General features: G+C 38.3%; 1 pseudogene; it reads left to right on the top strand.

Moving 5' to 3' along the window:
* LOC129640304 (melanoma-associated antigen B3-like) overlaps nt 1–26,875 on the top strand; it is an 84,371-nt pseudogene that overhangs the window by 8,858 nt on the left and 48,638 nt on the right.

Here is a 26,875-nt window from a genome sequence, read left to right as displayed (position 1 = left end):
TTAGATACATAAGAATTTATAAATGTATTTCATATATGGAAATGTGTTTTATTTTTATTTATATATATTCTCTCAAATATGGAAGTAGTCTCTTACAGCTAAAGGGTTTGCATATTTTATACAAATTGTTTTCTTTTTATGTGCATACATAGCACATATTTTTGTCTGATATGTCCTGAAAAAAGCAATTTTAATTTTTTAGTCTTCTGGATAATTGGCTCTGTTCTCCATTTTATTTTTCACATGTAGAGCAGTCTCAAACATCATAATTATATGCTACAAAGCAAAACATCATGTGAAAATATTTATTTGGAACCAGAATATTATGTTGAGAGAATTTTCCCACCATGAACATTTGTGTGCCATCTGTATTCAGTCCAAGCAAGTTGCTCATTACTATTAAGGAAACTTGGATAGTAGACCCTCTAACTCCTTGGAACTATTAAACTATAGCAGTTACCAATATAGTAAAACTAAGACGCTTTGATGCACTGTTTAATGTTTTGTGAACTTTCTCTGGAATATCCTGAGATGTTCACTTATTCCCTAAGAAACAGTCTCAGATAGTAAATAGGTATATTCATATTGGGCTTCCCTCATAGTTCTGTTGGTAAATCATCTGCCTGCAATGCAGGAGACTTGGGTTTGATTCCTGGGTCAGGAAGATCCCCTGGAGAAGGAAATGGCAACCCACTCCAGTATTCTTGCCTGGGGAATCCCATGGACACAGGAGCCTGGTGGGCACAGTCCATGAGATCGCAAGAGTCAGACACGACTTAGTGACTAAAGCACCACCATATTCATATTGTAAATACAAACCAAACAGTCTTTAATGCTTTTATTTCAGTGGTAAACTTTATATTTGTATGACTACAGAAATGAATGATTCTTGGGACTTTCCTGATGGTCCCATGGTTAAGATTCTGCATTTTTGCTGCAGAGGGTGTAGGTTCAATCCCTGGTCAGGAAACTAAGATCCCACATGCTGTATGAGTCTTCCAATAAAACAAAACAAACTCAAAATCTGTTGTAAACAGTATTAAATGACAGGCTGTACTAAGGATTAGACATTAGGCATTAGACAAGGTTCAGTTGCTAAAGAAGACTCATAGCACCAACATGTTATGACTTAAAAATGTGTCAGTTCCTTGCATGGAAAGGCCCCAACAAGGCACCAGCATTAAAGTCCAGATACACATGTTCCCCATCCTTTAGGCTTTCTATTTTGTTCCACTAATCTATATTTCTGTCTTTGTGCCAGTAACATACCGTCTTGATGACTGTGGCTCTGTGGCGGATTCATGTTGATGTATGGCAAAACCAATACAATATTGTAAAGTAATTAACCTCCAATTAAAATAAATAAATTTACATTAAAAAAATAAAATTAAGCACATATTCTCTTAAAAAAAATAAATAAAGTACAGATACAGGTCACAGCCAGAGGCTTGCTCAGAGTAAGGGTGTGAGGAAACCAAGCTACTGGCCTCCCTCTGCAAAGGCCGTTACTAGGGCACACATTTTCTTTTAGACCAAGAACACAGTTTTCTCTTAAATTGAAAACCACTTACATGGGCACATAAAACCACAGAACCCAGGAACCCAAAATGGAGTCTCAACCAGAATTTCTTACGTCCCAGGGGTCCCGTAGGCATCTTCCTGATGCACAACCTGCCCCTATGGCCCTTTCCAGGTCCCTCACCAAGACCAGGTGCAAATCATCAGTCTTGCTTGTCAGTGAATATTGCTGACATGGTGATATATCACCCCAGATCTCCTCAGAACTACAGTTACAAAGCAACACTAGTAGTCCGTGCAGTTTGTACCCTGGCCAGGCTCAGGGCTGGGTGGGTATTTTTCTTATTGCAGGGCATTTTCAAACCTGGCAGGGGGGATTGACTCTCACAGTTCAGACACCTAATAACAGGAACCATTTCTTTCAATGTGTAAAAGTGACAAAGGATTAGTATTCAGAATATATGAGTCACTTGTAAACTAGAGGGAGAGAAACTCCAAACATATTTTTAAACACACACACATAAAAACTTACTAATGGTTTAGGAATGATGAAAAATACCAACAAAAAAACTTAGCAGATTGCAAAATTTTCAGAAGTCTGCTAGATACATTTCAATAAGAATCTGGGAAAACAAAGGCCTTCACAAGCTGCCATTAGTAGTGGAAAATGGTCCAGTCACTTAAAAGAGCAATTTGACAACCTTTACCACAGGGAAGGATGTTTCTACCTTAAGATTATTCATCTCCTAGGAATATACTTTATAAAAATTAGAAAACATAACATGGGAAACATTTGCATGATTATTTATTACAGCATTGCTTTTAATCATGAAAAATTAGAAACAATATAACCTATAAATAGAAAGTATAGATACATTAGTTACCTATTTTTAAATGGACTACTTAGTAGAGGTTAAAATGAATGAACATTCTTGTATCATGAGTCAGTGATGTAATATCATACAAACCCTGAATCGTGAATATGCTATTAATTCTAAAATTTTAAAACATAAAGCTGAGTGGAAATCAAATTACAGAAAGACACAAATTTTATTGCATCACTTATACGCAATTAAAAACCAGATAAAATCTCATAATGCATTATTTGTGGGACCATTCAGATGTCATGAAATATAAAATTTAGGAAAGATGAACACCACCTTTTTTTTTGGATAGTAGTACTTCTATGGAGAAACTTAAATATTCTTAGTGAGGGGTCCAAAATGATTTATTTCTTTGAAAATAAGAACTTATGATAAATATGGCAGAAAGTTAACTACAGCATTTGGAAAATTAAAACTGTGCCTCCTAGAATTTAGGCAGTAGAGAGACAAGTGACAGACTTGCATCTGAAAAAAAGAAATCTATCAAATAGATATGGAGGCCACAGAGGTCACACTGCCTCCCCATCAAAAGTAAAAGAAAATAATAACTTTTAAAGTAGCCTAAAATGTGATAAAAATGGACTTCATGTGAAGAAACCTCTCTGGGCTTACCTTGGATTTTTCCTAAAATTACTGCCTGATTGGTTGTAGAATACAGCCCCAGCTTATGAATAGAAACTAAGTGAAGTGTCCTCAGCTCCCAGCGATAGTAGAGACATTTTCAAAGTCAAGAGTGATGAACTTCAATGGCTCCATTTGGAGTGCTTCTAAATAATTCTCACAGACACTAAAGAAACATTCCATGGAATAATAACTGGCATGAGGACTCTGCCATATTCAGAGGAAGTCATCAAGGAAATATGTCTGTCATTCAAGTCAGTCTTTTCTTGATCCTGTAGGCTGCTTGTTTGGAGTGAGAATGAAGCAAAGGAAGTGAAATATGAGAAGGGGTAGAGATGACAAAGATGAAGAACCAGATAATACCCCAGGAGTGATGGAGGACTGGACCAGGTAAGAGACTCAGCTCTGAACTGAATGAGACTATGGAATTGATCATTACAATACAATGGGCATTTTAATTGTAAACTTGAGACTGTACCTTATGACTAAATGTGGCCAGATCCCTTTTCATTATTTAACAGTGATCGTAAAAGTTATGGGACCTGTTTGCAATTTCATCCTATGTGGGGGAAGAATTGGTCCTACAGAGTTGGTCTAAAGGGTCAGTGAGAGGAACAAATGTTTTATATTTATGCCTTAAGAGACACTAGTACAATAAGTGGATCTTGTGGTTATTTTGTGAAAGACAAATACAGGACACAAAGGAACATGTGTCTTCTATAGAGCAGTTGTAATATAGACCTTAATCTGCTTGTCGATGATTTGTGAGCATCATTATAATAACCTAGAAGAGAAAGGTATAATTTGGTGAATATATATATTATAAACTACTTCACAATTCTGATCTAACTAAAACTTGTAGCATTTTTCAGTTTTTTTGTGATAATCACTAATGTTACACATTGCAGTCCTATATATTTGTTTTGAGATGCCACATGTGGTATTGTCAGAAAATACCACAATGGAAACATGAAGGAGAATTGGGGAATCATTCATTTAACACAGGGACAAAGAATGTGTTGGTTGAGTCTAATTTTTACCTGAATCATTTAGATAAATTCCTCTATCTCCAGTGTTTGAGGCTTAAGTAAGAAGTTTGATTACTTTTGTGGGGGTGGGGAAGGGGATTGTTTCAAAGTTTTTGATTTTCTTATTTTCACTTGTCACAGTGTTTTTGTTTTCTAATGTGCAAATTCTCTGAAAGCCTATAATTTCCTCTACACAATTACAGTGAAGTATGACTGAGCAATTCAAGTGACCATTTGAGGTAATGGATTTGAGTTGCTACAAACTAGTTGAGTTAGAAGCTGTAATATTTAATGCAGCAATGCTCAGGGTGAACTTCTGTGTCACACAACTTTAAAGCCAGATGATGCTTATCTGAATAATTTGGATGATGTGATCTTTACTGCAAAGTGCCTACTATATGCAACATAACATTACATGACATCTAAGGGATCTTGACAAAGTTTGGAAAGATGAAACCTGTGAGGTCATAGTCTTTAACTACTAGCAAGATATGACATACCAGCTGCTGAGTAAAGCCAGAATGTATGTTCTTTCTATAGGGTTGGATGATTAGCAGTAGAGTGATTTATATCAAAATGTCAACATGAGTTCCCAAACTTGTGTCTACTAAGCACTCTCTATCCCATATTGCTACATATAATATCCTGTTTCTCTCCCTCTAGAGACATGACCAGTGCCCCAGGAGGCATTTGATGGTTTAACCAGAACGTTAAGTGACTTTTGAATTCCTTAGAATTGACTGATCACGTACTCTAATCAGTAACACTTTTCTAAGTGTGCATCACACACACCCATGTTCTTTTAATTTATAATTTATACTTATACTAATGTTCTAGTACATTATGTTCATTACTCAACATAAACCAATACTAGAAATGTAAGATTTTTGAGTAAAGATTAAATAACCATTATTTCTGCAAAGATATTTTACAAGAGTCTTCAGCCTTAGATTCCAGCTTTGAAATTCTTAATTGCTGTTTTTTTTTTCTCTTTTTTTCTTTTTTCTTTTTTTTAAATTTTATTTTATTTTTAAACTTTACATAATTGTATTAGTTTGAAGGGGAAAAAATTAATAAGATGCCATAAGTGCTTCAGTGTGTGTTGCCCCAATGTGATTTCATTCTGGAAGTCCACTGAAAGTGGAATTCAGTAACCAGGGGAATGTTATGTGACAGAAATTAGGCAGTCTTCAAAAACAATCCATGTAGCTGATGTAAATGTATGCATGCTATGCTATGCTAAGTCACTTCAGTCGTGTCCGCTCTGTGTGACCCCATAGACGGCAGCCACCAGGCTCCCCCGTCCCTGGGATTCTCCAGGCAAGAACACTGGAGTGGGTTGCCATTTCCTTCTCCAATGCATGAAAGTGAAAAGTGAAAGGGAAGTCACTCAGTCGTGTCCGACTCTTAGCGACCCCATGGACTGCAGCCCACCAGGCTCCTCCATCCATGGGATTTTCCAGGCAAAAGTACTGGAGTGGGGTGCCATTGCCTTCTCCGAATGTATGCATTCGGATCAAGCAAATTTTGAGAACAAATGTCTGGTGCCATAGGGTTGTGTTCATGAAATGCATTGCAAAAGAAAATATTAAAACACTTTCCTGGCTCAAAGATGTAGAAATGAACACTGTCATAGAGCATTTGTGGGACAAACACAGAGGGGATTTTCCATTACACCACAATTGTTGTGGCTTCCCTGATGGTGTTGGTGATAAAGAACCTGCCTGTCAATGCAGGAGGCATAAGAGATGCGGGTTCGATCTCTAGGTCAGGAAGATCCCCTGGAGGAGGCATGGCAACCCACTCCAGCATTGTTGCCTGGAGAATCCCCATAGACAGAGGAGCCTGGTGGGCTATAGTTCATGGGGTTGCAAAGAGTCGGACACAACTGAAGTGACTTAGCACACATGGAGCTTTGTTGTAATTAACTTGCAAGAGGCAACAAAGGTAAAGTCAATGATTTCAACATAAAGAGAGCTTTTCTGTCCTGTAAAGGGCTTCCTGGTAGCTCACTCAGTCAAGAATTTGCCTGCAATGCAAGAGACAAGGGTCTGATCCCTGGGTCACGAAGATCCCCTGGAGAAGGAAATTGCAAGCCACTCCAGTATTCTTGCTTGGAAAATCCTATATAGAGAGGAACCTGGCAGGCTACAGTCCATGGGGTGGGGGTGGGGGGTGGGTGGGTCACAAGAGTCGGACATGACTTAGCAACTAAACCACCACCACCACTTATCCTCTAAAGGTAGGATGAAAATCCAGCAACTAAACCACCACCACCACTTATCCTCTAAAGGTAGGATGAAAATCCACTTTAATGATCCCTTGCTCAGACGAATACTTAGGGCAAATGGGAGCATCTGTAACCCAGGGCTTAGGAGACAGAAACAAACATGTCCCAGTAACCAGACACATAGATTCATGTGTTGGATCATAACCATGTTGGATCATTCAAGCGTTTGCAAAGGTATACAGTGGCTTTTAAGGACAACCATAGCTGTTCAATTCTTTATTAAGTGTAGAGACTGGAAACTCCTTTAACTTACTAGAAAGATCATGACAAAAGGTAGCCTTTTCCATGCAAAGTTGCAAGGGATGGTGGAAAAAAGGAAAATAATAAAAGGAATCATTTCTCTTGGTTATTCCTTGAGGAAGGTCTCAACTCTTTGTTGAAGAGGGAATGGAAGTTAAAATAGGAATACTGCTGCAGCTCTGCACAGTACTGCTGGAACCCGAGTTCCAAAAGAAATAAATGTGTACCAGGGAGAAAGAATTTTATGTGAAAATATAATCTGGGGTAAGCATTCACAAACTATATGGTCTGTGGGTCAAATCTGATCCTTGCACCAGTTTGTGTTAACAAAATTCTATTGAAACACCCATTTATCTCCGTATTGTCTGTGACACATTTCACAGTATAATAGCAGAGTTGACTAGCTACAACAGAAACAATGTTTCTTACAGAGCCTAAAATATTTATCCTCTGACCCTTTACAGAAAAAGTTTTCTGATATATAGGCACTGGGGTTTGATATATACCATTAAAGTTTCTGAAAAGACTTGTAATTAATATAAACATTTAATGAGTAAATATTCATTTATTTTATAGGAAAAATAAGTTGCATATATGTAAGTATTTCCCTGGGTATTTTATCCTGAAGGTCTGTGTTATATATGTGTGTATAAAACCATTTAGTAGACAACACATAGTACATTCTAGAATGTAAATTCAGCCATTCTTCATCAGTCACTGGGACTCTATTCTCAGTTTACTTTTTTAAAAATTAACTAATGTATTTTAATTGGAGGCTAATCACTTTACAATATGGTACTGGTTTTTGCCGTACACTGACATGAATCAACCGTGGGTGTACATGTGTTCCCCATCCTGAACCCCCCTCCCACCTTCCGCCCCATCCCATCCCTCAGGGTTGTCCCAGTGCACCGGCCCCGAGTGCCCTGTCTCATGCATCAAACCTGGACTGGTGATCTATTTCACATATGGTAATATACATGTTTCAATGCTATTCTCTCAGGTCATTCCACCCTCGCTTTTTCCCACAGAGTCCAAAAGTCTGTTCTTTACATCTGTGTCTCCTTTGCTGTCTATCATATAGGGTCATTGTTACCATCTTTCTAAATTCTATATATATATATGCATTAATATACTGTATTGGTGTTTTTCTTTCTGGCTTACTTCACTCTGTATAATAGGCTCCAGTTTCATCTACCTCATTAGAATTAATTCAAATGCATTTTAATAGCTGAGTAATATTCCATTGTGTATATGTACCACAGCTTTCTTATCCATTTGTCTGCTGATGTACATCTAGGTTGCTTCCATGTCCTAGCTATTATAAACAGTGCTGCAACGAACATTGGGGTACACGTGTCTCTTTCCATTCTGGTATCCTCGGTGTGTATGCCCAGCAGTGGGATTGCTGGGTCATATGGCTGTTCTATTTCCAGCTTTTAAGGAATCTCCATACTGTTCTCCATAGTGGATGTACTAGTTTGCATTCCCACCATCAGTGTAAGAGGGTTCCCTTTTCTCCACACCCTCTCCAGCATTTATTGTTTGTAGACTTTTGGATAACAGCCATTCTGACTGGTGTGAGATGGTACCTCATTGTGGTTTTGATTTGCATATCTCTGATAATGAGTGATGTTGAGCATCTTGTCATGTGTTTGTTAGCCATCTGTATGTCTTCTTTGGAGAAATGTCTGTTTAGTTCTTTGGCCCATTTTTTGATTGGGTCATTTATTTTTCTGGAGTTGAGCTGTAGGAGTTGCTTGTATATTCTCGAGATTAATTCTTTGTCAGTTGCTTCATTTGCTATTATTTTCTCTCATTCTGAAGGCTGTCTTTTCACCTTGCTTATAGTTTCCTTCATTGTGCAAAAGCTTTTAAGTTTAATTAGGTCCCATTGGTTTATTTTTGCTTTTATTTCCTTTACTCCAAGAGGTGGGTCATAGAGGATCCTGCTATAATGTATGTCGGAGAGTGTTTTGCCTATGTTTTCCTCTTGGAATTTTATAGTTTCTGGCCTTACATTTAGATCTTTAATCCATTTTGAGTTTATTTTTGTGTATGGTGTTAGAAAGTGTTCTAGTTTCATTCCTTTCCAAGTGGTTGACCAGTTTTCCCAGCACCACTTGTTAAAGAGATTGTCTTTTCTCCATTGTTTATTCTTGCCTCCTTTGTCAAAGATAAGGTGCCAATAGGTGTGTGGATTTATCTCTGGGCTTTCTATTTTGTTCCATTGATCTATATTTCTGTCTTGGTTCCAGTACCATACTGTCTTGATGACTGTAGCTTTGTAGTATAGCCTGAAGTCAGGCAGGTTGATTCCTCCAGTTTCATTCTTCTTTCTCAAGATTGCTTTGGCTATTCGAGGTTTTTTGTATTTGCATAAAAATTGTGATGTTGTTTGTCCTAGTTATGTGAAAAATACCGTTGGTAGCTTGATAGGGATTGCATTGAATCTATAGATTGCTTTGGGTAGTATACTCATTTTCAATATATTGATTCTTCCAATCCATAAACATGGTATATTTCTCCATCAATTTGTGTCCTCTTTGATTTCTTTCATAGTGTTTTATAGTTTTCTATATATAGGTCTTTTGTTTCTCCAGGTAGATTTATTCCTAAGTATTTTATTCTTTTTGTTGCAATGGTGAATGAAATTGTTTCCTTAATTTCTCTTACTATTTTCTCATTGTTAGTGTATAGGAATGCAAGGGATTTCTGTGTTAATTTTATATCCTGCAGCTTTACTATATTCATTGATTAGCTCTAGTAATTTTCTGGTGGAGTCTTTAGGGTTTCCTATGTATAGGATCATGTCATCTGCAAACAGTGAGAGTTTTACTTCTTCTTTTCCAATCTGGATTCCTTTTATTTCTTTTTCTTCTCTGACTCCTGTGGCTAAAACTTCCAAAACTATGTTGAATAGTAGTAGTGAGAGTGGGCACCCTTGTCTTGTTCCTGACTTGAGGGGAAATGCTTTCAATTTTTCACCATTGAGGTTAATGTTTGCTGTGGGTTTATCATATATGGCTTTTATTATGTTGAGGTATGTTCCTTCTATTCCTACTTTCTGGAGGGTTTTTTTCATAAATGGATGTTGAATTTTGTCAAAGGCTTTCTCTGCATCTATTGAGATAATCATATGGTTTTTATCTTTCAATCTGTTAATGTGGTATATCACATTGATTGATTTGCAAATATTGAAGAATCCTTGCATCCCTGGGATACAGCCCACTTGGTCATGATGTATGATCTTTTTAATATGTTGTTGGATTCCATTTGCTAGAATTTTGTTAAGGATTTTTGCATCTATGTTTATCAGTGATATTGGCCTGTAGTTTTCTTTTTTTATGGCATCTTTGTCTGGTTTTTGTATTAGGGTGATGGTGGCCTCATAGAATGAGTTTGGCAGTTTACCTTCCTCTGTAATTTTCTGGAAGTGTTGAGCAGAATAGGTGTTAGCTCTTCTCTAAATTTTTAGTAGAATTCACCAGTAAAGCCATCTGGTCCTGGGCTTTTGTTTGTTGGAAAATTTTTGATTACAGTTTCAATTTCCATGCTTGTAATGGGTCTGTTAAGATTTTCCATTTCTTCCTGGTTCAGTTTTGGAAGGTTATACTTTTCTAAGAATTCATCCATTTTTTCCAAGTTGTCCATTTTATTCACATATAGTTGCTGATAGTAGTCTCTTATGATCCTCTGTATTTCTGTGTTGTCTGTTGTGATCTCTCCATTTTCATTTCTAATTTTGTTGATTTGATTCTTCTTCCTTTGTTTCTTGATGAGTCTGGCTAATATTTTGTGTTTGAAAACTTCTTCTTCACGACTCCCTCCCCGGAATGGATCTCCATCCCTAACTCCTTTGTCTCTCTATTTGTCTTTTATATTTTGTCCTACCTCCTTTTGAAGAGAATGGGCTGCATTTCTGGGTGCATAGTGTCCTCCACCAGCATTCAGAAGTTGTTTTGTGGAAGTTGCTCACCATTCAAATGATCTTTTGATGAATTTGTGGGGGAGAAAGCGTTCCCCCTATCCTATTCCTCTGCCATCTTAGGACCGCCCCTGGATTCAGTCTTAAATTGCCAAAAGAAGAAGTGGAGTTGTTTTGTGGTTTAAGAAATTATCCAGTTGGAGACTGCTGTATTTTGAATGAGGCATTCACGAAGCTTTAGAATCTCTCCTTTCACATGAATGGACAATTCTCCAAAAAGGGACTCCAAATGGGTGCTAAACTATCACATTAGTGTGTTCACAGTGCCTCCTCAGGATTCTAGGCCTATGCTTCTGAGGAGAGCAGGATCTGTGAGACACCAGACTCTCCTCAGTTTACTTTTATGTGGTAGTATTTTAATTTTAACTTCTCTAATAAATGACAGTGTTGATACTCTTTCACATGCTTATTTGATACATAAATATCTTTACTGATAGTGTCTGTTAAATGTTTCATTCACTTTTAATTGGATTGCTTTATTTAAAAAATGTTTTGAAATATAGTTGATTTATAATGTTGTGTTAGATTCAGATGTACAGCAAACTGAGTCAGTTATACATACACATATATCCAGTCTTTTTTAGATTCTATTCCCATAGGTCATTATAGAGTATTGAGTAGGGTTCCCTGTGCTATATAGTAGGTACTTATTACTTACCTATTCTATATATGAGTATGTATATGTCAATCCCAATCTCTCAATTTATCACTCCCCCGCCCATTTTTCCCCCCTGGTAACCACAGGTTTGTTTTCTGTGTCTGTGACTCAACTTCTGTTTTATAAATAGGTTCATTTGTATTGTTTCTTTAGATTCCACACATAAGTGATCTCATATGATCTTTGTCTTTGTCTGAGTTACTTCCTCAGTATGACAGTCCCTAGGTATTCTCAGTTTTAAATTGAATTTCCTCTCCAGTGGTACACCATTTGGGTATTTCTTCAGACACAAGGAGCTTAGAATATTATCCAGTTAAAAAGACCTATTAAGATTTTTGCAGACAGAGAAGCAAATAAAGTAAGAAACCAGTTTCCCCAAAAGGTTGTATTAACTGTTTTTGTCCTGAAAACTTTTGTGTTACTTTTCATATATATATATATCACCTGTCCAGGGCACAGAAGATCATAAGCCATTCAGCCCAGCTTTTATTTCACTTTAGAGTTTATCTCTCTCAGAAGTCCATTCCAAATAATTTACCTGGACATGTATTTTTGCAGTTGGAATATAATACTTCTTTGCATCTCTTTCCATCTCAAAATATCATTGTCTTGCCCTTTTTCTTTTCTTTTTTTTTTTTTAATAATATTTCATGTCAGTAAACAAGAATGATCTTTTTCACATTGATTTTCTCTCCACTAGCTACTTTTACTATCAGAGATAGAGTTTTGAGGAGATAACCTTCCTGTATTGTGTGATTAAGGAAATAGATATACAGTGTTCACAGTAAACAACTTGATAAGAAATTTGATCCAACTTTTCTGTCCCAATCTGCATCATTTCTTGTTTCAGTTCAGCTTTAAAAAGTTTATTCCTTTGAATCATTGTCTTAAATAGGTTGTCTAAAGATTAATGTGCCACTAGTGGGGCTGACTCCATAATATCTTGCTATGAGTTAACAAAAATGAGAGAGAGCCTGAGGAACTAGTGGGTGTTGGAGCAGAAGTTTCAACAAAAATGAGGAAGGTGGCAGGATAAAGCCCAGGATATGGTGGGTAGCAAGCAGGTGATGGGTACAGGGATGAACGGATAGCACGGAAAAACTGACGATGTCAGTAGAAATAACATACAATCTTCTCCCACTTTACAATCTTACCTAGGGCCAGATCTGCCCATAAATTCAGTATACTGACTATTATTTTCATCAGAGAGAAAGAGAGTATGGGAGAGAAACAATAGATAGGAGAAGGAAGAAGAGGAGGAATAATGGAAGGAAGGAGGATAAGAGAAGAGAAAGAAGAAACCCTGCCTATGTGTAGTTGCTAGATGTCTTAGGAATTTCTAACAGATGGGTCTAAATGACTATTTCCTATCCTGGGACTTTATGGTTTTGCTTTTCTGGATCCCCTTTTAGGTGGCTCAGATGGTAAAGAATCTGCCTGCAATGCAGCAAGCCCGGGTTCAATCCCTGGGTTTGGGAAGATCCCCTGGAGGAGGGTATGGCAACCCACTCCAGTATTCTTGCCTGAGAAACTACCCTCGTGGCTCAGATGGTAAAGAGTCCACCTGCAATGCAGCAGGCCCAGATTCCATCCCTGAGTTGGAAGATTCCCTGGAGGAGAGCATGGCAACCCACTCTAATATTCTTGTCTGGAGAATCCCATGGATAGAGGAGCATTGTGGGCTGCATTCTATGGGTGGCAAAGAGTCAGCCACGACTAAGTGACTCTGTTCACTTTATCAGTTCAGTCACTCAGTTGTGACTAAATCATTATTTATGTAGTTTCTTCAGAAGGGTATTGTCCTAAGTGAGATAACTTTGGCAGAGTGATAGAACTGTTACATTTCTTAGCATTCTTGGGTTATGGCTGAAAAATTTCCCATAAACATATACTAAATGTAGGGTAAAATAGAACGCTCTGGGCCCTTGGAAGTATCTCATTGCACAAAGAATAAATGAAAGGGGGAGTTATCTGACACGGTAACAAAAAGCATAGCATCAGGGAAACAGTGAACCATTAGCTACACCTTTCTTTGTTTTTTATTTTTAGTCTAAAAACTTATTTGACAGTCTATACTCAGGAAAATCTTGATGTTCACTCTTGCCATCTCCTGTTTGACCACTTCCAATTTGCCTTGATTGGAAAAGACAATTTGCCTTGATTGGAAAACTCAGCAGTGGTCACAGGACTGGAAAAGGTCAGTTTTCATTCCAATGCCAAAGAAAGGCAATGCCAAAGAATGCTCAAACTACCGTACAATTGTACTCATCTCACATGCTAGTAAAATAATGCTCAAAATTCTCCAAGCCAGGCTTCAACAGTATGTGAACCGTGAATTTCCAGATGTTCACACTGGATTTAGAAAAGGCAGAGGAACCAGAGATCAAATTGCCAACATCCATTGGATCATCTAAAAAGCAAGAGAGTTCCAGAAAAACATCTATTTCTGCTTTATTGACAATGTCAAAGCCTTTGACTATGTGAACCACAACAAACCGTGGAAAATTCTTAAAGATATGGGAATACCAGACCACCTGACCTGCCTCTGGAGAAATCTATATGCAGGTCAGGAAACAATAGTTAGTACTGGGCATGGAACAACAGACTGGTTCCAAATAGGGAAAGGAGTACATCAAGGCTGTATATTGTCACCTTGTTTATTTAACTTATATGCAGAGTACATCATGAGAAATGCTGGTCTGGATGAAGCACAAGCTAGAATCAAGATTGCCAGGAGAAATATCAATAAACCTCAGATATGCAGATGACACCACTCTTATGGCAGAAAGCGAAGAAGAGCTAGAGTCTCTTGATGAAAGAGGAGAGTGAAAAAGTTGGGTTAAAACTCAACATTCAGAAAACTAAGATAATGGCATCCAGTCCCACCACTTCTTGGCAAATAGATGGGGAAGCAGTAGAATCAGTGAGAGACTTTATTTTGTGGGGCTCCTTGGAAGAAAAATTATGACCAACCTAAAGAGCATATTAAAAAGCAGAGACATGGCCAACAAAAGTCCGCCTAGTCAAGGCTATGGTTTTTCCAGTGGTCATGTATGGAATTTGGCAAAACTAGTACAATTTTGTAAAGTTTAAAAATAAAATAAAATTTTAAAAAAAATAAATAAAAAATAAAAATAAAGAAAGCTGAGCACCGAAGAACTGATGCTTTTGAACTGTGGTATTGGAGAAGACTCTTGAGAGTCCCTTGGACTGCAAGGCGATCCAACCAGTCCATCCTAAAGGAAATCAGTCCTGAATGTTCATTGGAAGGACTGATGCTGAAGCTGAAACACCAGTACTTTGGCTACCTGATGCAAAAAACTGACTCATTGGAAAAACCCTGATGCTGGGAAAGATTGAAGACAGGAGGAGAAGGGGATGACAGAGGATGAGATGATTTTGTGGCATCACCAACTCAATGGACATGAGTTTGAGTAAACTTTGGGAGTTGGTGATGGACAGGGATGCCTGACAAGCTGCAGTCCATGGGGTCACAGAGTTGGATGTGACTGAGTGACTGAACTGAACTGACTCAGGAAAATAATCTCACCCCTCAAATAACCATTAAATATTTATATCAAGTTAGATTGCATTTATAGAAAAGTATCATGAAATGAAAGGTAGCAGCTTTAATGAGAGGAATATTTTATTGATTTACTTGTGCATATCTGTCACAGCCTTGTGTCACAGAGGTTCAGTGCTACCTTGTGGCTATTCATTGACCCAGAGTAGTACATTTGTCCCTCAGTGGATCATCAGCTAGGAATGGTTCTTAGAGTATAGAATGACTATAGTGGTAGAAAAGGAGATAAAGTAAGTGTTGTGAAACCCTCAGAGAGGATGTACTTGACTATAAGCATGTTAATGTAAATTATCCTATTATATTCTATTCTCTGTTGTCCCAATGAAAATTGTGCTATTTCAGTCCACCAATCAGTGCTTAGCTGTGCTTTTAGATATTCTACTTTATCTGAATATTCTTTTCTTCTTTTCTCCCATTTTTTTAATGAAGCCTTAGGGGAAAAAAATTACATTATTAACTTACTGTGCCTTGGTAGCAGTTACTGTGAATTCAAATGCACATTTAACTTAAAATAAAAATTAAAAATATATAAAATGATTATATTTCTTTATGCAAATTTATTTTCTTTCTTGCTAAAAAGGTTTAGTTATTGCTTTTGCTTTAGATGGAACACAAATGAGGCATGAGAGCTCCCGTTTCTTTTTCACGGTTGAAAACAACGTTGAGTATTAGCACAGTCATTAATATTATATAAAATCTCTAGTTCAGTAGGTTATTGATTTGTGTGATACCACACAACAAAGAAAGTGACTATTTGAAAGAGCCTACAGCTGAACTGTGATAATAGTCATTATAGATTCTTGGCTTGAACTAATAAACAGGTATTAAGTTATGTTTTTAGGACTTTGAGCTGCTTTTTATGTTGCTACATGGATGATTAGTGAAACAATTCAATGCACACAGTTTCATTATTCTCTTTATCTGGTAAAACTGATTATGAAGTCAAATAAATTTGGCAAAACTAATACAATTATGTACAGTTTAAAAATAAAATAAAATTAAAAAAAATAAACTTTAATTTTATATTGGAAAAATTTTTAAGCCATCACTCTTCAGATGTGATCCAAAGCCATAACCAGGGAATTCATAGGAAGAGTGTATTCACATTAATAATCTATTATTTATGTAAAGTTGAACTGATACTGTCATTTAGAGCAAATATTTGTTAGTATGAAAAATGACTCAATGTCATTGAAACGATGATCTTTTAAAAAACAGTTACATATTGAAATTTTAATTTTATTTTTTGTAAACAGTCTAAGGAAATACATGTTGAATTCATAGTTTTATGAACATATTCTCAGTCACAGTGAAATAATGGTTCCAGTAGAAAACAGTATTTTGAAAAGTAATTCTCATGCTAAGCATATCAAATCAGCAAATGCAGTGCATTTCAGTGTCTGGTATCTGTGTTTTTCCTTTCTCAGATTTGGTATTTCCAACTTGTCTTGGTATAGTAATATGAGACCAGTTTGGATACTACAGACCAAAGGGAAGCAATTTTTCCCCCGGAGGATATTTGACTATATCTGGAGACTTTTGGGTAGTCACAATTTCTAAAATACTTCTAGAAAGCCTATTATACACTTAATACATCTGAAACCAGACTAACCACATTTCAGATGTTCAATAGCCACTTGTAATTGGTGACTACTTGTAGTGATCAGAATAGCTTGCCTGTATTCTCACCTTTATTCACCCATATCTTATGTACAGAAAAAAACTAATAAGGATCTGTTCTGAGTTGTGCCACCAAGTGTGACCAGTATGTTCTTCTATTTAGCAAAGGAATTTGTTCATCCAAGGATTCTATTAAGATTAAAACTTTCATATTAATGTTATATCCCATCTTGAAAATTACCACTTTTTATGATTTTTAGTCACAAAATCTGAAGGATTATCAGGAGGATGTGGTACAACCTCCATTTTAGTCCATCAGTTCTTGTACTTACAGTGTCAAGCCCATTGAGCTGTATCACCTGTATCTCTATCACAGCCTAAAGTCAGTTTAATAATATTAAAAGGGGAGGTACTTTTCTGAGAGGAATCTTAAATAGTATTTTTCATTTACTTGAAGGAATTCTTGTATATAAAAACAGACAAAATATTTAAGTAGACTTCTCTCATTTAAAATTAAATAGACTATTCTTGCGATTTACTCCCATTTAATGTGACACTGGAGTGCTCATTTGTATTTTCATGAGGATGATGAATCTGTGATTAATGACTTATAAATGATATTATGTCAAAATTTAAAGGACAAGTATTATGGAATTAACTTTACTCTGGGCAAATAAGCAATAAATTAGGGTTATTGTCTGAGTAGCCAGACAGTGCTAACCAGAATCTTGGTATTTTTTGGAGAAAGTTGAAAATGCATCTCTCCTTAGCTTTTATTCTCCTGTAAAATATAGGGCTGTCATAAATATAACATAAACATAACAAGTATCATTTTAATTGCTACTTTGAAAGAGTAAAGCAACCTCAAAATATTAATAAAATAGTGTACTCTCCCACAGAAAGCGTAAACAAATTGTTTAGATGATTTAATCTACTGTTGAAAACTCCCGTACTACTATATATGGCACCTGCGATGAATTTGAAGAACACATATTTTGGTCGAAGTAACTTAATTTTGGTGCCTTTCTTCCCATGGAATCTCTCTCAAATGGCCAGGAACTTGGGGGAATTTCTGTTTCTGGTTCAAAGAGGTGGCTTCACACTTGGCAATTTGAGGTGTGGTTGATACAATAGCAAAGTCTTTGAATTTCTCTAAAACACATTAAGAAATTTCTCCACTCACAAATGATGGGAATCTTAGAATTGAAGAGAACAGATTGTCAAATGAAACATGATGGTAGGTGATAGAATTTGTTGAAATAGAGTTATCCTTCATTAATTGTTGCTGAAATGCACCATCTGCTTTAAAAGAATAATCATTTGTGGCATATCATCTTGATATGCCATTCATATGGCGTATGTGTCATTCATGACACATTCATGAGAAAATTAGTTTATGTTTGAACATCCACTTCAGTTCAGTTCAATTCAGTTCAGTTGCTCAATCATGTCTGACTCTTTGTGACCCCATGAATCACAGCACGCCAGGCCTCCCTGTCCATCACCAACTCCCAGAGTCCACCTGAACCCATGTCCATTGTGTCAGTGATGCCATCCAACCATCTCATCCTCTGTCGTCCCCTTCTCCTCCTGCCTTCAATCTTTCCCAGCATCAGAGTCTTTTCCAATGATTCAGCTCTCCGCATCAGGTGGCCAAAGTATTGGAGTTTCAGCTTCAACATCAATCCCTCCAATGAACACCCAGGACTAATCTCCTTTAGGATGGACTGGTTGGATTTCCTTTCAGTCCAAGGGACTCTCAAGAGTCTTTTCCACCACCACAATTCAAAAGCATCAATTCTTCAGTGCTCAGCTTTCTTTATATAGTCTGACTCTCACATCCATACATGTCCACTGGAAAAACCGTAGCCTTGATTAGACGGACCTTTGTTGGCAAAGTAATGTCTCTGCTTTTTAATATGCTGTCTAGGTTGCTCATAACTTTCCTTACAAGCAGTAAGCATCTTTTAATTTAATGGCTGCAATGATAATTCCTCAATGATTTTGGAGCCCAGAAAAATAAAGTCAGCCACTGTTTCAACTGCTTCCCCATCTATTTGCCATGAAGTGATGGGACCAGATGCCATGATCTTCGTTTTCTGAATGTTGAGCTTTAAGCCAACTTTTTCACTCTCTTCTTTCACTTTCATCAAGAGGCTCTTTAGTTCTTCGCTTTCTGCAATAAGGGTGGTGTCATCTGCATATCTGAGGTTATTGATATTTCTCCTGGCAATCTTGATTCCAGCTTGTGTTTCTTCCAGCCCAGTGTTTCTCATGATGTTCTCTGCATATAAGTTAAATAAGCAGGGTGACATTATACAGCCTTGACATACTCCTTTTCCTATTTGGAACCAGTCTGTTGTTCCATGAACATCCACTTACTAGAGTCATTAATTTTGTATATTTGGCCAGTATGCTAGGGCAATAATACAGTGGGTGATCTACCTTTCAGCCAGATAATCTGTTCGATCTGGTAGGGAATGACTCCTTCAGTTCTTTCAGATTTCTTGGGTAAAGAGAATGAAGATATGTCTTGCCAGTGAAGTTATATCAGAGGTATAGTACTGGTCAAATTGATATCTAAATGCTTGAAATATTTGGGGGAAGCTAAGTTTCTTAAATGTCCATTGTAAGCCTTTGACAGTTATCTTTCAAGTAGGCTGCTATGTGCATAAATAGTATTCTTGCCCAAAAAATATAAAATGGTTTGTGTTTTATAAGCAGGTAATCAAGAACAGTGTGATAGGTAATATTAGTGACTCAGTATTTTACCTTAGATGTAATACATTCATTTCTTCATAGCATGTGAAACGAAATATGTTCTAGGCAAATGATAATAGTAGACAATATACTAAATATTTGAGTCTGTTCCTTTAAGGGTCACCTAAAACATCTTCGTATCTTTTTCAATTCCTTCTCAATAATCTAATGATTGATTCTCATTCTGTAATGTGGAAGTTATTCATTTTAGCTTGAATATCTTTGGCAGGTGTTTCTATCTAATTCCCCCTTAACTATTCCCTTCCTTTTAGAAGACAAGCATGCTTAAGGGAAATGACTATCTTTGATTCTTCTAAATAATTTTTCTCAAATCTAGCACTCTTAATCAGTATTGGTTTTAATGAAACTGAATACTATATACTATTCCCCATTTTGAGATTAATTGCCTGTTACACATTAAGGAAAGAGTTTAATACACAACACATTTTTCAAAGAGAAATCAGCCAGATGGATTTTTTTTCCATTTCAGTGGTTGACACACTTTTATATTTATTCCACGTGGCATGTGCTCTTTCTGTCACATCTCTCACTTTAATGAGTTGATAATGTCACCAAATGGTTTTTGGCTATATCAGAACCAGTATGTGTAGGAAGTAACTAGAATTCCCTTATGAATACCTGCAAATGTCAAAAGAGTTTCTATGGCGGCATTAAGGGAAAAGAGAACATCTGAGTTAGTGAAAAAAGGGAAGACACACTTTCTGGTAGATCTGTGATAGAAAGTACTTTGGATGGTGCAGTCTCTTCTTCAGAAACACAGGAAGCAGAGCTGACTCACTGTGTGTGTGTGTGTGTGTGTGTGTGTGTGTGTGTAACTGTGACTCACCTTGATTCTTTGTTCACCTAAAAAGGTATCTAGTATACTAGATACTAGTGTATTTACTAGTATATTTATTTACATCCATGGAGTTGGTTTAGGTTTACTACTGAACACTGAAGAGTTTGACAAAAGCACATGTATTATTTAAGCTACCTATAAGAAATACAGAGAAGGGAATGGCAAAGCACTTCAGCATTCCTGCCTTGAGAACCCCATGAATATGAAAAGGCAAAAAGGTAGGACACTGAAAGATGAACTCCCTAGGTCAGTAGGTGCCCAATATGTTACTGGAGATCAGTGGAGAAATAACTCCAGAAAGAATGAAGAGACGGGGCCAGAGCAAAAACAACACCCAGCTGTGGATGTGACTAGTGATGGAAGCAAGGTCCGATGCTGTAAAGAGCAATATTGCACAGGAACCTGGAATGTTAGCTCCATGAATCAAGGCAAATTGGAAGTGATCAAACAGGAGATGGCAAGAGTGAACATCAACATTTTAGGGGTCAGTGAACTAAAATGGACTGGAATGGGTGAATTTAACTCAGATGACCATTATATCTACTACTGTGGGCAAGAATCCCTTAGACAAAATGGAGTAGCCATCATAGTCAACAAAAGAGTCTGAAATGCAGTATTTGGATGCAATCTCAAAAACAACAGAATGATCTGTGTTCCTTTCCAAGGCAAAGCATTCAATATCACAGTAATCCACGTCTATGCCTTGACCAGTAATGCTGAAGAAGCTGAAGTTGAACAGTTCTATGAAGACCTACAAGACCTTCTAGAACTAACACCCCCAAAATTTGTCTTTTTCATTATAGGTGACTGGAATGCAAAAGTAGGAAGTCAGGAAACACCTGGAGTAATGGACAAATTTGGCCTTGGAGTACAGAATGAAGCAGAGCAGAGGATAATAGAGTTCTGCCAAGAGAATTCACTGGTCATAGCCCACACCCTCTTCAAACAACACAAGAGAAGACTCTACACATGGACATCACCAGATGGTCAACACCAAAATCAGATTGATTATATTCTTTGCAGCCAAAGATGGAGAAGCTCTATACACTCAGCAAAAATAAGACCAGGAGCTGACTGTGGCTCAGATCATGAACTCCTTATTGGAAAATTCAGACTTAAATTGAAGAAAGTAGGGAAAACCACTAGACCATTCAGGTATGATCTAAATCAATCCCTAACAATTATACAGTGTAAGTGAGAAATAGATTTAAGGTACTAGATCTGATAGAGTGCCTGACGAACTATGGACAGAGGTTCGTGATGTTGTACAGGAGACAGGGATCAAGACCATCCCCAAGAAAAAGAAATGCAAAAAGCAAAATGGCTGTCTGAAGAGGCCTTACAAATAGCTGTGAAAAGAAGAGAAGCCAAAAGCAAAGGAGACAAGGAAAGATATACCCATTTGAATGCAGAGTTCCAAAGAATAGCAAGGAGAGATAATAAAGGCTTCCTCAGTGATCAGTGCAAATAGAGGAAAACATAGAATGGGAAAGACTAGAGATCTCTTCAAGAAAATTAGAGATACCAAGGGAACATTTCATGCAAAGATGGGCACAATAAAGGACAGAAATGGTATGGACCTAACAGAAGCAGAAGATATTAAGAAGAGGTGGCAAGAATACACAGAAGAACTGTACAAAAAAGATATTCATGACCCAGATAATCATGATGGTATGATCACTCACCTGGAGCCAGACATCCTGGAATGTGAAGTCAAGTGGGCCTTAGGAAACATCACTACGGACAAAGCTAGTGGAGGTGATGGAATTCCAGTTGAGCTATTTCAAATCCTAAAAGATGATGCTGTGAAAGTGCTGCACTCAATACAGAAGCAAATTTGGAAAACTCAGCAGTGGCCATGGAACTGGAAAAGGTCAGTTTTCATTCCAATCCCTAATAAGTGAAAGTGAAGTGAAAGTGAAGTCGCTCAGTCGTGTCCGACTCTTTGCGACCCCATGGACTGTAGTCTACCAGGCTGCACCATCCATGGGATTTTCCAGGCAAGAATACTGGAGTGGGTTGCCATTTCCTTCCCCCTAATAAAGGCAATGCCAAATAATGTTCAAAGTACAGCACAATTGCACTCATCTCACACGCTAGTAAACTACCACACGATTGCACTCATCTCACATGCTAGTAAAGTAATGCTTAAAATTCTCCAAGCCAGGCCTCAACAATACATGAACCATGAACTTCCAGATGTTCAAGCTGGATTTAGAAAAGGCAGAGGAACCAGAGATCAAATTGCCAACATCTGCTGGATCATGGAGAAAGCAAGAGAGTTCCAGAAAAACATCTATTTCTGCTTTATTGACTATGCCAAAGCCTTTGACTGTGTGGATCACAATAATCTGTGGAAAATTCTGAAAGAGATGGGAATACCAGACCACCTGACCTGCCTCTTGAGAAACCTATATGCAGGTCTGGAAGCAATAGTTAGAACTGGGCATGGAACAACAGACTGGTTCCAAATAGGGAAAGGAGTATGTCAAGGCTGTGTATTGTCACCCTGGTTATTTAACTTATATGCAGAGCACATCATGAAAAACGCTGGGCTGGGTGAAGCACAAGCTGGAATCAAGATTTCCAGGAGAAATATCAATAACCTCAGATATGCAGATGACACCACTCTTATGGCAGAAAGCAAGGAAGAGCTAAAGAGTCTTTTGATGAAAGAGGAGAGTGAAAAAGTTGGGTTAAAACTCAACATTCAGAAAACTAAGGTCATGGCATCTAGTCCCATCACTTTGTGGCAAACAGATGGAGAAACAGTGGCAAAAGTTGCAGACTTTATTTTTTGGGGCTCCAAAATCACTGCAGATGGTGACTGCAGCCATGAAATTAAAAGATGCTTACTGCTTGGAAGAAAAGTTATGACCAACCTAGACAGCATATTAAAAAGCAGAGACATTGCCAACAAAGGTCCTTCTAGACAAGTCTATGGTTTTTCCAGTAGTCATGTATGGATGTGAGAGTTGGACTATACAGAAAGCTGAGCGCCGAAGAATTGATGCTTTTGAACTCTGGTGTTGAAGAAGACTCTTGAGTGTCCCTTGGACTTCAGGAGATCCAACCAGTCCATCCTAAAGGAAATCAGTCCTGAATGTTCATTGGAAGGACTGATGTTGAAGCTGAAACTCCAATACTTCGGCCACCTGATGGGAAGAGCTGACTCATTTGAAAAGACCCTGATGCTGGGGAAGATTGAAGGTGAGAAGAGAAGGGGACGACAGAGGATGAGATGGCTGGATGGCATCACCAACTCGATGGACATGAGTTTGAGCAATCTCGAGGAGTTGGTGATGGATAGGGAAGCCTGGCGTGTTGCAGTCCATGGGGTTGCAAAGAGTCGGACATGACTGAGCAACTGAACTGAGTGGAACTGATTGCAAATAAAACTAGCCTCCAGGCATTAACTCCAAGACTCACATCTGCCTACTGAAATGAAGCATGCAGAGAGCCAGGAGCTTCCTAGTCTCATCTTTGTTGTGCACTTAGTATTTGTATGACTATGGCAAGACGTTTAACCTGTGAGTCAGTTTCTACATCTGTAAAAGCAGAGACTTAGATGTCACATACTTTAGTGACATCACTTTAGTGAGTGTTTACCCTGAAGGTTTGCATGTGGTTGTGTGTGAATAAGACAGCCTTCATTTAATTCCCTCCTATATCACTTAGCTAGTGCCTAAGATTGTCTCATCGTTTTCAAAAGGGATATAAATAAGCATGTGTTAGGAAGATTAAACACAAACAGGGATGTAAAATGCTTATGATATATAGAATCTTATGAGTTTTTAAGCCATCAAAATGCCTTAAATATTTTTGTTTAATTTTAGTATAAAGCCTTCTATTTGCAATATGAATAGCAGTATGAATTTGCAATATGAATAAACTCTTCTGGTTCAGCCTTTTAAATTATGTTCCAAGTTTGATCATAAGTACTAAAGAAAAACATAGTATATTTTATTACATATGCTTTATTGTATGGAAAAGTATTTCTGAAGATACGGAGTGTCAAGAGCTAAACTAATTAGTCAATGAAAGATGTAATGTAAACCTCTTTAGTGAGTAAGTCAGTGCTGTGCTGTGCTTAGTCACTCGGTCCTGTCCAACTCTTTGCGACCCCATGGACTGTAGCCCTCCAGGCTCCTCTGTCCGTGAGATTCTCCAGGCAGGGATAGTGGAATGGGTTGCCATGCCCATCTGCAGGGAATCTTTCCACCCCAGGGATCAAACACAGGTCTCCCCCATTGCAGATGGATTCTTTACAGTCTGAGCCACAAGGGAAGCAGTGTAAATTAATATAAAATGCTTATTTCTATATGGATTTTGGCGTATTTCAAATCTTTGCTCTTAAAAAGAATTTATAATCTAGATATCAAAGTAAGAAGTAAACAGTAAAAGTAGTATAATTCGTAGTTGTTAAGAACAAATATTAATTACTGGACTTTGAACAAGTCAGATTAGCATATGATTTGGTGATGAGAAAAATCCTGAGTTAGGAAACAGACAGTCATTCAACTGAATGTTGATAAAGGGCTAGACTGCAATGAACAAAGAGGGATGCACATGAAGTGGAAGAACAGCATGAGTATTAGGGCAGGAGTGGGAAAGACCGTGATGTGTTTTGGAGACAGTGGCTGGAGACACTTGGAGACAGTGGAGATAGGGCTGGAGATGTTAAGGAGATAAGGCTAAAATGATGAAACGGAGATCCTTAAATGCCTGTTTAAGGACTAGAATTTTTCCTTCCAAGACAGAAAGAGGAAAGTGTAATTTTAACACAGGACAAGTAATTTGCAGGGGTGTACCTAGCCTTTCCTGATAGCTCAGCTGGTAAAGAATCCGCCTGCAATGCAGGAGACCCTGGTTCGATTCTTGGGTCAGGAAGACCCCCTGGAGAAGGGATAGGCTATTCACTCCAGTATTCTTGGGCTTCCCTGGTGGCCCAGATGGTAAAGAATTTGCCTGCAATTCAGGAGACCTGGGCTGGGAAGACCCCCTGGAGGAGGGCATGGAAAGCTTACATGCTGATGTTATTGGCTAAGTCTAGCCTTTACATTGATCTGATTTGTTGTCATATAGCAGGTACTTTGCTCTGACTGGCTGACTTCTACCTCACTTTGCTCTGATTGGCAGACTCTTGGTCTGTACATTGCTCTGATTGGCTGACTTCTAACCTGACCCATTTGGCTTACCTGAAGCCTGTGCATTGCTCTGACACATTGCTCTGATTGGCTGACTCCTAGCCTGAACCTTGCTCTGATTGCCTGACCTCAGGCCTGTACTTTGTCCTGATTGGTGGAATCCTAGCCCATACTTTGCTCTGATTGGCTGAGTCCTGGCCTGTACTTTGTTCTGACGGACTACTTCTTAGACCGTCCGTATCTATGATTGGCTGAATACTAGCTCATACTTTGCTGTGATTGCCTGAATCCTTGTTCTGATTGGCTGACTCTTAGGCTGCTTCTCTGGTTGACTGGCTGACACCTAGACTATGATTGGCTGATTGTAGCTTGTACTTTTCCCTGATTGCCTGACTCAAAGACTATAAATTACTCTGATTGGTGGGCTTCTAACCTGTATTTTGAGCTGACTGGCTAACTACTAGCCAGTACTTTACTCTGATTGGCTGACAGTAGCCTGTAATTTGCCCTTATCATCTGACTCCCAATTTGTATATTGCTCTGATTGGCTGGCTCCTAACCTGTGCATTGCTCAGAGTGGCTAACTCCTATCATGTATATTGCTCTATTAAAGACTCTTAGCATTTCCCTGCACTGATTGGCTGACTTGAAATTGCACACTGCTCTGATTGTCTGACTCTGGATGGTGCATTGTTCTGATTTGCTTATTCCTAGACTGTGCCTTACTGAGATTGGCTGACTCGAGCCTGTACACTGCCCTGATTGGCTGCCTCCTTTCCTGTACTTTCTCTGATTGGCTGACTCCTGCCCTGTCTTGTTCTGATTATCAGAGTCCTAGTCCTATGGTCTGATTGGGTACTACGGAGTCTGTTCACTGCTATAATTGGCTGAATCCGAGCCCACAGTGTGCTGAGATTGCCTGACTCCTGGCCTGTACGTGGCTCAAATTGGGTAACGCCAAGTGTTCTTTGCTCTGATTGGCTGACTTTTAGCCTACACCTTGTTCTGATTGGTGAAAACTAGCCTACCCTGATTGGCTGACTTCTGTCCAGTACTTTGTTCTGATTGACTGACTCCTAGCTAGGTCTTGGCCCTGATTGGCTGACTCTGAACCTGATCTTTACCCTGATTGGCCGAATCTGAGCATGTACATTTAACTGTTTGGCTGACCTCAAGCCTGTAATTTGTCCTAATTGGCAGACACCTAGCCTGTATTTTGCCTGATTGGCTAACTCCTATCCAGTAGTTTGCTCTGATTGGATAACGTCTGGCCTGTACTTTGCACTGATTGGCTGACTCAAAGCTTGCATGCTGATGGTATTGGTTAAGCCTAGTCTTTACATTGATTTTATTTGCTATCTTATTGTATTATGGTCTGACTAGATGACTACTTGGAGAAGGTAATGGCACCCCACTCCAGTACTCTTGCCTGGAAAATCCCATGGGCGGAGGAGCCTGGTAGGCTGCAGTCCATGGGGTCGCTAAGAGTCGGACACGACTGAGCGACTTCCCTTTCACTTTTCACTTTCATCATTGGAGAAGGAAATGGCAACCTACTCCACTGTTCTTGCCTGGAGAATCCCAGGGACGGGGGAGCCTGGTGGGCTGCCATCTATGGGGTCTCACAGAGTCCGACATGACTGAAGCGATTTAGCAGCAGCAGCAGATGACTGATTGGC

The sequence above is a fragment of the Bubalus kerabau genome, chromosome X (assembly GCF_029407905.1).
Source record: "Bubalus kerabau isolate K-KA32 ecotype Philippines breed swamp buffalo chromosome X, PCC_UOA_SB_1v2, whole genome shotgun sequence".
In the NCBI taxonomy this organism is placed as follows: domain Eukaryota; kingdom Metazoa; phylum Chordata; class Mammalia; order Artiodactyla; family Bovidae; genus Bubalus; species Bubalus kerabau.
The sequence above is the reverse complement of the archived record's forward strand: the minus strand, read 5'-3'. Positions and strand labels throughout refer to the sequence as shown.